At 42.1% G+C, this 16,818-nt stretch overlaps 1 protein-coding gene across 3 annotated transcripts in view; it reads left to right on the top strand.

The window, feature by feature from the left end:
- The window catches only part of LOC126161859 (organic cation transporter protein-like), a 325,910-nt gene that overhangs the window by 92,945 nt on the left and 216,147 nt on the right, over positions 1-16,818 (top strand). The window contains exon 1 of one of the 3 annotated variants that reach the window (XM_049917974.1): positions 10,965-11,130. The exons of the other annotated variants lie outside the window; for them this stretch is intronic. The gene's annotated coding sequence lies outside the window, so the exon portion shown is untranslated. Of the gene's footprint in view, positions 1-10,964; positions 11,131-16,818 lie in introns of those variants that run through there. 3 annotated transcript variants of the gene reach the window in all.

Genomic DNA, 16,818 nt, shown 5'->3' with positions numbered 1-16,818 from the left:
TCTGTGTGGACAGATGTAGCTTTTTCATACGGTGGTAAGTCGCAGAAATAGCAGGAGTCACAGAAATCGCAGAAGTAGCAGAAGTCACAGAAATCGCAGAAGTAGCAGAAGTCACAGAAATCGCAGAAGTAGCAGAAGTCACAGAAATCGCAGAAGTCACAGAAATCGCAGAAGTCACAGAAGTAGCAGAAGTCACAGAAGTCGCAGAAATCGCGGAAGTAGCAGAAATCGCAGAAATAGCAGTGGCGGAGGGATACGCGACTTAGGTTCCTTAACTGCGACTCTTAACTGTGACAAATCACAGTTAAGAATAACAGATACTGAAAAGTAGCATTCACAGAAATCACTGATATCGGAAAATCGCAGTTTAGCCCATCACTATTGTACAGCCCTCTCGCAGTGTCCGGAGCAAGTATGGTGGGTCTGACACACCGGTGTCAATGTGTTCTTTTTTCCATTTCCAGGAGTGTATTTGACCTGCGTCTCGCGCCACTTACTCCAGCTGTTGCCTACTCTGGTAACTGGCAACTCTGGGGTAAACAGAGCAATGCGGCCCTGTTTCTGCTTCTGACTCTCTCTAGATAAATTTGCATGCTTGATAAACCCTCTCTGTCGCTTGTTAACATAATACCGCTCGTGTTTGCTTTTATGTCAGCCATGATAATCGCTATACTAATGGCTAGAGCGTTACGTGATAAACCGGTCATTGTTATTGCGCATAGTCCTGCCACCCTCTTTGTTACGTGCACACCACTATAGCCTAGAACAACAAGCGGCGTCACTAGTGGGTCCGGCGACTAGTGGGGCATTACAGCCTAAATTGTGGAGGCTATTAGCCGACTGCAGCTAGCGACGCCACCAAGCTGCTTGTGGCGGGGTCCGACCATTGCCCTGGCAACTTGGGGTAGCCGAAAACCGTAACATGGCGTTGCAGTGAATTCAACGTGGATGACGGGTGGCGGCATTACTCGATCCATAGGATGCGCGTGCTCAGCCCTATTCTTCAATAGCTTGTCTTCTACAATACGGTGTAGAAAGTGCTTGTCGTAGTGCGCTACGAAATTGTTGTATTTTTTATAAATATGAAAATAGCAAATAGTACAACACGTTTTAACATATCAAAGATGTACTGTTTCTTGCGGTATACATACACATATTCAAATAAATATTTAGTTGTTTTACCCACCTGATTTAGTACTTGTTACTGTTGTTATGGCCTGTAACAATATTTTTCAGAAACTGTCATTGAGTTTGCGTGAATGTTTTTTTGTGTGTGTATGTTGTCTGTTTTCGACGAAGGCCTTGTTGGCCGAAAGCTCGCTTTCCGACAGCCTTTTCGTTGTCTCTGTCTGCGACTCACCATCTCCGCTATATAGTGAATAGCAACTATCCTTTTCATAATATCGTCACATTCAGTCCTGAATTTTCCATTATTTGATCTAATTACTCACAGAAGATAACTTATAATAAGTGAAGTAACGACTGTTGTTGTTGTGGTCTTCAGTCCAGAGACTGGTTTGATGCAGCTCTCCATGCTACTCCATCCTGTGCAAGGTTCTTCATCTCCCAGTACCTACTGCAACCTACATCCTTCTGAATCTGTTTAGCGTATTCATCTCTTGGTCTCCCTCTGCGATTTTTACCCTCCACGCTGCCCTCCAATACTAAATTTATGATCCCTTGATGCCTCAGAATATGCCCTACCATCCGATCCATTCTTCTAGTCAAGTTTTGCCACAAATTTCTCGTCTCTCCAATCTATTCAATACTTGTGATCTACCCAACTAATCTTCAGAATTCTTCTGTAGCACCACATTTCGAAAGCTTCTATTCTCTTCTTGTCTAAACTATATACCGTCCATGTTTCACTTCCATACATGGCTACACGCCATACAAATACTTTCAGAAAAGACTTCCTGACACTTAAATCTATACTCGATGTTAACAAATTTCTCTTCTTCAGAAATGCTTTCCTTTTCATTGCCAGTCTACATTTTATATCCTCTCTACTTCGACCATCATCAGTTATTTTGCTCCCCAAATAGCAAAACTCCTTTACTACTTTAAGTGTATCATTTCCTAATCTAATTCCTCAGCATCACCCGACTTAATTCGACTACATTCCATTATCCTCGTTTTGCTTTTGTTGATGTTCATTTTATATCGTCCTTTCAAGACACTGTCCATTCCGTTCATCTGCTCTTCGAAGTCCTTTGCTGTCTCTGACAGAATTACAATGTCATCGGTGAACCTCAAAGTTTTAATTTCTTCTCCATGGATTTTAATTCCTACTCCAAATTTTTCTTTTGTTTCCTTTACTGCTTGCTCAATATACAGATGAAATAACATCGGGGAGAGGCTGCAATCCTGTCTCACTCCCTTCCTAACCACCGCTTCCCTTTCATGCCCCTCGACTCTTATAACTGCCATCTGGTTTCTGTACAAATTGTAAATAGCCTTTCGCTCCCTGTATTTTACCTCTGCCACCTTCAGAATTTGAAAGAGAGTATTCCAGTCAACATTGACAAAAGCTTTCTCTAAGTCTACAAATGCTAGAAACGTAGGTTTGCCTTTCCGTAATCTATTTTCTAAGATAAGTCGTAGGGTCAGTATTGCTTCACGTGTTCCAAATAACGACTAAGACATGAATTACCTCTCCGCGCGGTCTTGGGCGCCTTGCCACGGTTCGCACGGCTCCCCCTGACGGAGGTTCGGGTCCTCCCTCAGGCGTGGGTGTGTGTGTTGTCCTTAGCGTAAGTTAGTTTAAATTATATTAAGTAGTGTGTAAGACTAGGGACTGATGACTTCAGCAGTTTGGTCCCATGGGTACTAACCACCACCACCATGAATCACCACAGTCTGTGTACCAAATTTCCTTCTGCTGAAAAACTCTTGTTTAGTTTTTTATTAATTCACATTATATCTTATTTTATGTTGCCAAGCCAACCAATAAGGATTTTGACATCTAACTGAAAAGTGTAGTTTTATCCTCACTTAGTCAAAGCACACAGCAATTAAAATTTAATGTAGGCATTACAAAGACCGCCTAAGGGGTGACGAAGGGGTTGCCTAACATTTAGGTGATAGAGCAGTAGGGGGCTGCATTAATGTCTCTGTTTCTGACAGGCATATTTTGAGCGTGTTCACCAAAGGTGCGTGGGTGGCACCGAACGTGTTGCCGAAGTGAGGGATCTTAAAGAGACCATCTGCCGTTTTACTCACGCACATGTTAATGTTGAAATCCCCTCCCCATCCCCCCACCACCACCCCCTCCCTCCATGATCACGCCCTTTGCTGCTACGGATCACGTTCAGATTTCGTCGAATGGTTTTGAACGGTCTCTAGTGGTTCATTGAGGATGCGTTCCCATAATGTCCTCAGAAAACGGTGTTAGCAGTGTGAAAGATTATCGAGGACGTCTTCCTGTTGCTCATCGCACTGCGAACTGACTTTTCCACCCGAAAAATATGTGGAAATCAGCACCCAATCCCAAGAGGCATTTTCGTGTCGATTTTGAGTGGCCATGTGTCTGAAATGTTTTCCTCGGCCATCCATAAGAAAACCGCGTGGTTTCAACGCTGGGTGTTGCTGTTCTGACCTCCATCACAGAGGTGTCAAAACAAGGCGTGAGACGTGGATAGGAGGGGCTTTGACACATTCTCATCGTGCAACACGTCCACCGGTGCGTTGGACAGAACTGTGGTGAAATTTGGTGCCAACGTGAAATAATTAACCCACCTTCCGTTGCGAATAGATTTTGATAGTAAAGAGGTAATAAAAAATACCTTGCAAGACGCTGAAGTTTTACAGCATGAAAACGGCAAATGTAGTAAGAGATAAACATTTTTGCTTTTATCATTTTCTGAGGGGTTCAACGATAAAAGGTACCGTAATGGTTTGAAATTATGTCTAAAGTTTATTGAAACCCACTAAGTGCCTCATTCTCACTGGATGAATAGAGTCTGGGTAACTTACGCGCCTGAAGTTCCACTGCCTGAGGACATATACACAGTTTCCAGCTTTAATACTTGTTTCGCTGTGATGAACCTTAAACGTAAAGTTATACCACTTAATGAGTAGATTACATAGTATTTTTAATTTTTAAACTTGGTCAATAAATGTATTAAATATTGAAAATAATACTCTTTGTTGCTCCTTGAAGTTATTTAGCCATTTACCAATAGCGATACGTCTCGTCTTGTTCACACGGAAAACACTTAAGCAATAATCCATTTCATGCAACACATTCTAAAGCATATTTGGAGTAACTGACAAGAGAAAATTATAAATGCATGTTTTCAGTCCTGGATTTGTTATCAGCATAGGAGGCAGTATTCATAGTCTTCAACGGAATCACATAAGAAGAAATCCATGAGTATCGAGTCCGTAGATCCAGGTGGCCAAAAGCATAACACCGTGTCCTCACGTCCTATGCGTTACATTCAAAGGTTTGGAAAATGTTGATTTAAAAATGTGCAAACCTCCATACCGTAATAGACGGTGCTTCGTCTTTCTGAAAGGTATAATCTATAGAATCCATATCAAGCCGTGGCGACAGCTACTGCTCAAACACGTCCAGGTAAATCAATGGTTGCTAGGGCAGCAGAATGCTGTTAGTACGGGATCTGCAATTTTCACTCACGACGTAGAACTTTTCACTTATGCACCAGCGCTCATATGCCGGCTTCCGATTCACTGTGCATGCGCTACGATCGAAATTTTGAGCTTTTTTTGCATTCTGTGTCCATGTATCGCCAGGAATTACATAGTTATAGAGTTTGTAAATGCTATTTTTGAATTTCTCTGTGTAACATAAGCTTCCAGTCAGTCATGTAGGATACATAGGATGATTTCGCATTTTTCTAACCCTTCTTGTTTTTCATTTTTAACGTAAGTGCAAGAAGGAGAAGTTGTTCATAGGAGGCCATTATTTCATCTGATTGTTTCCCGATGAGAAGTGAGCAATTGTTCAAAGATTACGACAGCTGTAGTGAGTTCATAAATCCTCTGGCAACTATCAGCGCCACTAGTGACGTCACAAGTTGCGCCACTAGTTGCATCGACTAAGGGCGCCATAGCTTGTCCGAGCCGGATTATGGACGATTAATGGCATGTGTATCACAATTCAAGTCCGCTGCAATCGTCGTTGAACTCTTGAGATAGAGTGATTCACGACGGTTTCAGCGATTAGCATCGAGCGAACACTGACAGGCGAAACTGTATGCCATGATGTCCATATGGGCAATACAGCAGTCATCCCGTGCGGGATTCACATTGCATCGTTCAGCACCAACTGATCACTGTGTACATCCATCACTGTCGTACCAAAATGCTGTTGTGTCACAAACCCATTTCCAGATGACGGATCATGCAGTGTTTACATTTGTTCAGATTTTTACGGGTAAGTCTTGATTTTTAACAAAATGTCCCGTGTGTCAGAACCCTCTTTGGAGACAAGGAAATGTCTCAGATATTCGCATTATGCCTTGTACTCTATCCCGATACAATACTTTGTGTGCCTGAGGGTTTGGAATATTAGCATTATGCAACATTCGCACACAAAAATTAATCCATTTTGGCTCTCAGATCCGATATATTATATGGATTTTTCGCAAACTCGACGGAAGCATGATCTTGTAAATGCCTTCATGTTCTTTTCTTGGGTGTGTTGACAGCTGTTTTCTGTTTCCACTGCCTGCGGCAGTGACATTCGTAAACCATGTCTTAATATTGTCTGTGTTAATCACGGGGAAACCCAAGACCAGACTGAATAATAATTTCCTGTTAAAGGATACGGTGACGATGCTGAGTGCACAATTCGTAGTGCGAAATTTAGCACTGGACATGAACTAACGTCCTTGTACTAAATAACGTGAAGTCAGACATACATAAAGGTACGCTTCTGATTAACTCTTCCCAAGTGAAACTAACTACTTTTTGTTAAAAATAGTTTTAGACGAGGAGAACCAAATTTCCTTAATCTACCATTGCCTCCTTGCTCCTCCGAGGCCATTACTCGTCAGAAATGTAACAACAATCAAATCACTGGATGAAAGTCGATGCTGTTGCACTAAAAAAGGCGAAACTTGTTTAATATGCTGGCACAGACTAAGGATATAAAAAGAATCGATTATCCTTATTCATTATCCTCCAAAAAACAAAAAAAGTACTACGTCAGTCAACTGGACCAACTGGATGAAAAAAAGCGAGACTACACTTCTACTCTAAAAGAAAAACGTCATCTTTCATCATGACAATACACCTCACAATGTTGCTTTTTCAAAGGGAAATACGATGTATACACTGACCGTCCAAAAAATTTCCGAGACCGAGTCTGTTCCTTGCGTATAATCGATGGCAGCGCAGTAACTATCGAGGAAGCTTGAACTAAGAACAGTAAATAAGTGTGCATTCAACCACTCGGTTGTGAACCGGCAATGTTAAATAGTGGACGTGCGGCCATAGCATGTCACCTTTGTTGTGTCACAAATCGCAATGGTGCGACATCTGTAAATCAAGTAGTCAAGACACTCTCCAAACTGTTTTGAAGGAGAGAAAAGTGTGTACAAAGCTTGTCCCATACACCCTGACTGTCGAACAAAAACAACTACATGCTGGTCGCCTGCCGCGACTTGACTGAAATACAAAGCATTGACAGTCACGGGTAACGAAACTTGGTGGTGTCAGTACAAACCTATCACAAAACAACAAAGTGCTGAAATTCACATGAAAGGTCAAAGCTTTGACGAGGTAACAAACATAGCCACCATCTTAACTTACCACTATTTTTATAAATCCAGTTTCGAAATTTTTTGGAATGATTGAATATGAAGTATAAATTAATGAAACAGTCATCCCAGAAACCCCCTTCTGATTTCCACTTTTTCCCACACCTTAAGAAAATTGTTGCTGGAAAAAATTCTGAGCCCATAGGATAGCTAGACAAGCCCTTGTAATCTTGAAAATGCGCCGAAATCGCTCTTCATGTAGTGTACCTACATACTCGAAAAACAGTAGACGAAGTACATTTAGTTGACGTCGAAAAAGAAACGCATTTGGGCGTACATTGCTGTTCTGACCTCGTAGAAATTCAGGTACTGTAATTTTAGTCATTCCGTGACGGATCTGAAGACAAGCTGACGGTGTAGTGGAGCCATTTCCCTATACTAAATTCATCATTATTTCCTACCCCAATCTCAAACACGAGAAAACCTGCTGTCCCCTTTATCCGACATACACATCAGCTGGTTAGCGTTAGGTAGGAGAGCGCGCTCCCGCGTCATAAACTTTAACGCAGCATTGGGCCGCTCCATAGACTTTAATGTAGTGGTAATACATGTCGGAATTTAAAGCTGGTGTCCTCAGATCTAAACTTCTCACGCTGATGTAACCGGAATCTTTTTATCAGTGCGACTGTGGGAAGACTGATTAACTGAAGTATTGTAGCCTATACCACAATTTTACAATTTGAGAAGTTCTTGAAATGATATCAAACTGAAGCAGAACTTTAAGCCTATTCGATGAGTCGTCCGGTGATCAGTGGCTGGTCAACATTGATGATTTGATTGTTAGTTTTGATATTTTCCTGGGTAATGTGTATTCTATAAAATTTAGGGATTGCAGCTGATGTCGACGTCAACGTCATTCAGCTCCAACCCCGAAATTTTATGTAACAGTTATTTCATTGTTGGCCTGGTCCTGGCAAAGGGACGGGGAGGGGAGGGGGGAGGACTGTGTTTAATTGAAAAGCAAATGAAAGTGAGAGGCGTTGCACGAAACTTAATTTCTTGTTGTGTATATCTCCTTTAGGCTGGGTTTAGTACAAGTTGGCAGTTATCAACTATCCTGATGTTCTGCCCCTGTTATAGATGGAAGAGATGCAAGGTGGTAGGATTCTTTGTATAATGCAGCGATTGGTCTGACTTTTAATGTGGAGGAACAAAGTTTGTTTTCTGTACCATCCAATACATTATATTTCGTCCAAATTTATACTGTCAATAATCCGTAATTTCCTGATTTATTATTACGACTTTCTTCTGTTGATGTAATTGCATTTTATCATTACATTTTAAAATAATTGTCATGCTAATATTTTCAAACTTTCATGTGATTATTATGACAATAAGAGCGGTGACCACTTTTTAAATTGCCATAATAAATCGAAGTCTACTTGGGAATAGGAAAAAGAAGCGACAAAAATTACAGAAGTGTAAAGTTATAAACTAGCTTTGTATCATTCATACTACTGTTGACGAACTACACCTTACGACGCCAGGTATGTGTGTGTTACATAATATTTCGATGTTTTTTATGCTTTCTCTGATGGATTTGTTTATAATGTTACAGTTTTGTAATTCCTGTTGCCTCTATTTTTTGTTCTAACTTACCCCTGAAGATGAAGTGCCGGGCTGACGCCTTGTCATACGATCCGTGAATCTTTAATTATAAAAATTAAATTATCCAGCCTTTTTTTTTCATTTTTTAGTACACAGAATCACGGATTGTATGACAAGGCGTCAATATTTAAATTGCTTTCGACACTCCATACCCTGTCAACGAATGTATTGGTTGATATGCCTTCTTGCTTTGTTTCTCAAAGAAACTTCAAGTTGAGACCAGTTGGTTTTTTAATTACATACATCCGGCTTATTCTCGGTCAGGTACTTTTCCTCAACATTCCGGGAGTATGAGGGATTCTTTCAGTGCCTTTCCTCTCATCACAATAAGACACAAATAGTTGTGATTTTCATTCTTGAGATTTATTTCATTCAGAACCGAGCCAGCTGATATCGTCGCAATTCACGATGTTCTCAGGACTCTTCTTTACATCTAGAATTGGTGGATGTCAGTTATTCGACACTTAGTCCGTATCACTACCCAACTTCCATGTCACAAATGGAACACTACAGCCTTGTTCGGATCATCGTTTACGTTGAAATTTCATGGTTACAAGTACGATGCACACTTTTCATTAAGCCCAGGAAGATTATAGAAGAATTCGGTTCCACTCATTCCCATTCTATTTTAAACTTTCAATTGGTTCTGGCGACGTGCGCAAAGAAGGAAATTTTAGTTCGTTATACGCTGAAGAAAAAAATCGCACCAAAAAATGATCGGAGTAATAAAATTTCGGAAATACATTTTTATAGGTAACATAATAAAGTGATTAACATTGCAAGATCACAGGTTAATGTAAGCGCGAGATAAGCCATTGCAAAATCGAAATGCACGTACATTAATAATCGCTGCAAACGCCACAATGTCGAACGCAAGCATGTAATCATGCTTGTATTGTGATATACAGGCGCCGGTTGTCAGTTTGTGGCATCGGATTCCATGCCTATTGCATTTGGTCAGACAATATAGGGACGGTTAAGGTGGTTGTGGATGACGCTGGACTTGTTGTCCGCTAACGTCCCATAGTGCTCAACTCGAGACAGAGCAAGCGATCGAGCAGGCCACGGCAACATGTCGACACACTGCAGAGCTTGTTGGGTCCCAACAGCGGTATGTTGGCGAGTGTTATCCCGTTGGAAAACACTCCCTGGAACGCTGTTCATGAATGGCATCACTACAGGTCGAATCACCAAACTAACGTACAAATTTGCAGTCAACGTGCGTAGGATAACTGCGAGAGTGCTCCTGATGGCATACAAAATCACATCGCAGACCATAATACCAGGTGTAGGTCCAGTGTGTCCAGCATGCAGACAGGTTGGATGCAGGTCCTCAGCTGGCTTCCTCCTACCCAACACACGGATATCACTGGCACAGGGGCAGAACCAGCTTTCATCAGAAAACACAACGGACCTCCACCCTGTCCTCCAATGACCTCTCGCTTGACGCCACTGATGTCGCAAATATCTGTGGTTTGGGTTCAGTGGAATGCACGTTACACGGCATGTGGCTCGAAACTGTCTTTGAAGTAACGGATATGTAACATTTCGTTGTGTCACTATAGTGCCAACTGATCTCGAATTGCCGCTTCAGATGCGGTACGATGTGCCAGAGCCAAACGCCGAACACGATGGTCTTCCTTCTCGGTAGCGCCGCGTAGCCATCCGGAGCCTGGTCTTCTTGCGACCGGACATTCCCGTGACCACTGTTGCCAGCAGTTACGTACAGTGACTACATTCCTGCCAGGTGTTGTTGCAATATCGCGTACGGAACATCCAGTTTCTTGCAGCCCAAATACTCGACCTTATTCAAACTCATTGAGGTGTTCATAATGGCATCTGTGTCGCCTTAGAGGCAATCTTGACTAGCATCAACTCACCGCGTCCAGTCTCAAAGGTAACTGACGCTCACGTGCGCTCCTGCGTGTATTTAAAGCAAACCTGATTTGCGTATTCTTACTGGCGCTACTAGTGTCACTTTTATGAGACTGGAGCGAAATTTGAATAGACATCATGTTTCAGATATTGAAACACGTCTACCAACTTTCGTTTATGCCATACGACGCCTTCTTGGTGTTGCGATTTCTTTTCTGTCAGTGTATTAGGATACTTGCACGCTTAATAACATTCCTCGTGTAATATTGATAATGACAAATTCCGCTCTATCTAATCACTGCGATTACAATTTGTTAAATGAGTGTAGAAATCGCCTAAACACTACAGCAACATTTGAATAGTTCTTATCGCCTCCGATCCATGCTCTACACGAGACACAATGCGCCTAGGGAAAACAACAGGCGTGTCCTGTGACGTCAGAGCCTAAGCCTACAACGTGCAGTGCTAACAGGAGACGTTCACCATTCGGCTTCCAGATATAATTTCTTATGCAACGCTACAATGAATTACAATCGCGGCAAGCATTATTTGTGTTGAGACACAAGCGGTCTGAGGATGCTTAATAGGGGGAGGGAGGGGAAGGTGGGAGAGAGGGGCGGCAAGCGCCTGCGCAGGACGCAGACGCACAAGAAGGCGTGACCGCTCTGTTGGGCCTGTACATCTTCTGCGCGCTCACTCCTCGCCGGTGGTTCCAAAGACAGTGGACGCTGGCGCCGAGGAGTAGCCTGCCCTTCTGCTAGTGGCGTACACACCATTGTCGTCTAAATCTGTCATTGACAAGCTGCTAGCTGATATTTCAATTTAGGAAACGATATAAGGAAGATATCGTAAAGCAAAGGTAAGTGGACTAACCACATTAGTTGCAAGATACATGCAAGTGTGAACTATGAGACAACAGCATTTTGTGCTATTCGTTTTTGCAAGACTTCAATATGAAAACCTACTCGTGATGAGCCGCAAAAGATCCGATCTGCTTTCTTCCTGTAGTCTTGCATGAAAAGCCAGCATGCATAAACAAAACAAAAAATGTGTAAGATCCCCTGTCATCCTACATCACTCACATGTGTGTCTGTTTACACGTTATTAATACCGTCGAAGCAATAATCTCGTAACTACAACCTTATTACGAGGTTTATTGTAAAAGTAAATAAAGCACTGAAAATATATTTATACCTCTATATTCGCATATTTTGTCAGTTTTTGTTTTGAATGTACTCTTTAGTTTACTTTTCATACAGTCGCTACCGATAACCATACTTTTCGTTTTTTACGCAAATAGAGAAAGCCCAGGTTTGTTTCCTGTTCCGAAACACAGTTTCAACTTGTCAGGAAAATTGATTAGTGTGTTCGTTACAGTGTAGAGTGATGTATGCACGGATAACAGCCTGTTATTACATGAAACATTGAACTTTATTTTCTGTCGCTTGCTTCTTTTCTGTTCATGTCGCTGAAAACTGCTCTGGATGAGTTGCAAAAAGTATGATCTGCTGTGTTCGTGTAGTCGTGGCAGAAAAGTCTGCTGTTATCTTAAAAATATAATAAAGTCAGTTGTCAACCGTCTTCAACAATGTATTGAGCAAAAAAAATTATTGTAGTAACGGACTCTACGTACTATTCACTGCAGCAATAGGATTCTCATTGCTTTCCGGAGAATATACGAACAAGCTTCCAAGTTCACATTTATCTGTCACACATCTTTGTCAATAGGGTGCCAGTAAAACAAACTGCTAGTAGCATCAGTCTCCCTTTCTGAACTAAAGTTGATTTTGATGAAGACTGGGGAAGATAATTGCTTGTTTCGATATTATAACTACGAAAATCGTTATTACATCTAAACCATAATGGCTTACACTCAGATTCAATCATCAAAATCCTGATTACGAAAAGTAATAGTCTATAAGACGATCATGGTTATTATTATTCTTAGGGCGCGCTTTTTTCAAATGAAAACTTTCTGTCTCAAAGATGACATATACTGAAGTATTTTCTATAGGAAATTATTGAATGAAAATCAGCAATCCACCTAACTTGGTCCGCAGCTCGTGGTCGTGCTGTAGCGTTCTCGCTTCCCGCGCTCGGGTTCCCGGGTTCGATTCCCGGCGGGGTCAGGGATTTTCTCTGTCTCGTGATGACTGGGTGTTGTGTGATGTCCTTAGGTCAGTTAGGTTTAAGTAGTTCTAAGTTCTAGGGGACTGATGACCATAGATTAGCGTTCAAGACTGACTTCTTTAGGTAATTTAGTTGTTTGTCATTGCACATCACGACGTCTTGTCAGTTAAACTAGCCATAGGCACAACTATAGCTACGGATAAAACACAATGCTTTTCGAGAAGAATGAGGGGTGCTCAATAAGTAATACAACCCATTTCTTTTCGGAAAGAAGTTTGGTTTTGTTCAGGATTCCAATATACCACTTTTTGTCTACAAAACCCTGTTTTTCAGCGTATTCTCTGTTCAATGCAATGCTACCTTACTTTTTAAGTCCCATAGTGCTCAGAGCCATTTGAACCTAACTTGCTGATTTGTGTCTCTGTGGGAGTTGGAACGATGAGAACTGCAGAACTGGTTGAAATGAGTTACTAAACTAATTCCAAAATACGGCTTTTTTTCAGTTTAAATTCTCATCTAAAGTTTCCGAGATCGTGCTCTTGTGCATTTACTACATTTATCGGTTATATTGTATCCCTTGGTGTGCTGAACAGAGTACTCTGTCTAACTTAAGTATGTATGAGGCCACTTGCAGAAAATAAGTCAGTCACGATTTTGAAGTCCAATTTATAAGAATTAAATTAAGCTCTGTGAAAGTTAACAGATTAGATCAGCGTGCCTGGCAAGGACTCAAGCAGAGATCCTTGCTCACAACAGACGCATCCCAACAGTTTTAACATATCAAGCACTTGTACATACTTCAGATTTCTTCTGCTGATGAATATCTTCTGGGAATGATTATAATGTTCTTTTTCTGCACAACGTAGTACAACGTTCTTAATTATTTTCTTTGAGTTTGATGTATGCCACGAGTCAGCTCCACCAATAATTCCATATAGAATGAATACAACAATATATAAACAACGTATGGTGTCACATTCTAATTTTAAATTAATGTTGCATTTGGTATGTGCACGTATAAATAAGAGACAACGGAAGTACAGAAAGAACCACAAATGAAATGTAATGTCAAAAACAGAAATTTTTCATATTTTTGTCTTCGTCCACGTTTTTGCATTCCATTTATAGCTCATTTCCGGAGACTTTTTCCGCTGTCAATAACTTCTGAGTACTGTGCATCCAGTGTACATTGCTGAAGAGAATAATTATAAATTTCATAGCCACTTCATATACTGGGAGCAACGGCCTTGCCACAGTGGATACACAGGTTCCCTTCAGATCACCGAAGTTAAGTGTTGTCGGGCGTGGCCGGCACTTGAATGGGTGACCATCCGGGCCGCCATGCGCTGTTGCCATTTTTCGGGGTGCACTCAGCCTCGTGATGCCAACTGAGGAGCTACTCGACCGAACAGTAGCGGCTCCGGTCAAAGGAAACCATCATAACGGCCGGGAGAGCGGTGTGCTGACCACACGCCCCTCCTATCCGCATCCTCAGCGGAGGATGACACGGCTGTCGGATGGTCCCGATCGGCCACTTGTGGCCTGAAGACGGAGTGCTTTTCATAGACTGAGAGAGGACAAAAATGCAAACTCAGCACATTACCATCCCCAACACGATCTAGGAAACCCATTGGCACTCAAAACAGCTTTCAGCCGTCTCAGAATGGATAAATAAAGGCCCTGTGTTGTTTTCAAGGGAATATTATGCCGTTCTTCCTGCAAAATAGTGGCAATTTCAGGTAACGGCTATGGAGGTGCATAGCGATCATGCGCCGTCCTGTCCGTAGACGATCGCAAAGGCTCGACAATACCACCGGGATCTGGTGACTGTGGTAGCCGAGGAGGCGGGGGGGGGGGGGGGGGGGGTGCGATATTTAGTGCTCACAAAACCAGTCCTGGACGAAGCAAGCTGTGTGAACAGGAGCCCTGGCAGTAATGCGAGCATGCAGAGTAACCATGGGGCCTCATGGAATGCCAAGATATCGCTGCCCAAATCATCACCGAATCCCCGACATATTTCACTCTGGACGCGAAAACTCGGCCAGAAGATGGAAACAGTTTGAAACAAGACTCATCCGACCAAATTACTTTGTCCCGTTGCTCCATAGTCCAGATTTTTTATGACTCCGATACCACGTTTTCCTATTACAGACATTTGCATCACTAAAGAGTGATTTTGGAATTACAGTTCGCTCTGCGACGGAGTTACCTTCGCGCTGTTTTGATGTTGACATGGTTCGCAAGTGCGACACTCAGTTCAGCAGTGACCTTTGCAGAGGTCCTCATATTTTTCGTCACAGCTGACGTCAGTGACTGTCTGTCACGGTCACTCAACACACACATCCGTCGACATCCTGACTTACGGGATATGTCTTACCGCTTTCACACTATGCGATACAAATCTTCCTCTTGAAACACCAAGCACTGCAGCACCCTTGGTGACGGAAGCATCCCGCATACGAGCAACACGTTCGAATTCAATTAGCTCTGAAATGACGACTCACAACTACACAGAACGGTATTCCGACCACAATTGACACTTGCAATTTGTTGAGGACATAGCACATGTGCCGTTCATGGTGAAATATAACTGCACAGCCTGCAGAGTGGCCTAGTAACTGCATTTAAGTCCAAGCATAAATTTCTCGCGGTATTACCATACTTTCGTCCAACTCTTCTACCCTGCAGAAGAAAGCTGCCGGTCTATGATAGATGCAACAGCTATGTTTCTCTCCACAACCTATATCAGTGAGCTAGTGCTACACGCCAATATTTAAAATAACGCAGTTATATCGTAAAGCTCTTGATCTTTCTTTCACAAACTATTGTGACATATACGTAACATATAGTATATGTGTGGAGCTTTCTGTTGGTGCTAAGCCAAGTACTTTGTTGAAGAAAGCGATTTTCAGTACAGTCCCATCGTTGAAAATTAACTTCCTGTAGAGAATGATCCGTAGTTTGTAGCGACGAGAACATTGTGGTCATAAATCTACACTGGTATCCATGATGACATGAAACGACCATCAAAATGCAAACCTTGCGAAAGTGAAAAATTTGAAAACTACAGAAGTTTGTACAGTAAACTTACGCAGTATGCGACAAGACCATTATTCACTTTCAAGCAGCATATGAGTACATCCCATAGAAAGGGGTAGCTTTCTTACGTTCTGGTTTCAGTTTCAATACGTATTAGCAGTTCCAAGGTCCACCTAACATGCTTAGTGTTACTGCAGGGATTTGTGAATGAAACATTATTTTGATAAGACCTGATCCTCCAGCACAATCTCAAATCATTTCTTGACAACCATCGTATGATTACATTCCTGCGTCTTGTCAAGAAAACTATGTTTGCCACCAAGTAGCAACGTAGGGTAAACAATCAGGCCCCCAAAATCAGATAACTTGTTCACAGAATACTGAATCAGTTACACAACGCTAAGAAATTAAATATCTTAATCCGTTTTCTTAGCAAGCCACACAAAGATCTTTTCTTTTTAGAAAATTTTACACTCACAGCATATAAACTTAAACTAGCGGAGAATGACAACATCCTTACGCGATGCACCCAAACGAATAAATTTTTACTAATATATTGTTCCACTTATACAAAAAGTGAACGACATAGAAACAGAATATTCGTAAACTGAACTAGGTATCAAACAGAAATTTGCTGCAAATTGTGGCACATAAAGAAGTAAGCAGTATGCTGCATTGGAAACAATTATGCCTTTGTGTTGCTTGAGGTTCTCGGCGAGTCGTCGAATGTTCTTATGAGATTCCCCACAATATTTCATCAGTACAACTGGCAGACATCTCCAGGTGTGACGGACACACAGCTGAGGTATGGCCGAAGCCTCCAATTTAGGGCAGTCTAAGAAGGAAACGGGCAAGGGTGAAAGTGCAGAACTTGATACCCAGTAGCGAAGATTCCATGATCGGTAGCGGAAGGAACAGCTACGCTATTTGTCGGGCGATGATCCAAGGCCTTCGGCGCATGAGCAAAGATTGTTCCTGGCCACTGCCGTCGGTCAGACCAACCCCCTCTGTCGGAAACCGCAATCTGAAATACGCGTCCGCGCTAGCGTGTTATTACTTTCGTCGTTTCCATCGGAATATTTATGTCGCCACCGAAGCGTCATTCCTTACATGAGAAACAGTGTTCCTTCGTGATCACCCACAGCTCCGGTTACGATGCTGTGTTAAATTGTAAACCTGTTTCTCTTATCACAAGATTTGTTGATTCGAGAATTCCCACCTCCTCTTTAATTACACTGTGTCAGTACGAAAACGTCGACGAGAGAATTTTGGTACTGTTTCAGACCATATTGGGCCCCTTACTTAGACAATGCTCGGCCACTAGCAGATTTCTCTGGTTGATCCAGACATTTGTGTCGTCGACGTTCGACGCAGCTGT

Source organism: Schistocerca cancellata, chromosome 2, assembly GCF_023864275.1.
Source record: "Schistocerca cancellata isolate TAMUIC-IGC-003103 chromosome 2, iqSchCanc2.1, whole genome shotgun sequence".
In the NCBI taxonomy this organism is placed as follows: Eukaryota; Metazoa; Arthropoda; class Insecta; order Orthoptera; family Acrididae; genus Schistocerca; species Schistocerca cancellata.
Note: the sequence above shows the minus strand (reverse complement) of the source record. Positions and strands in the feature narration are given on the sequence as shown.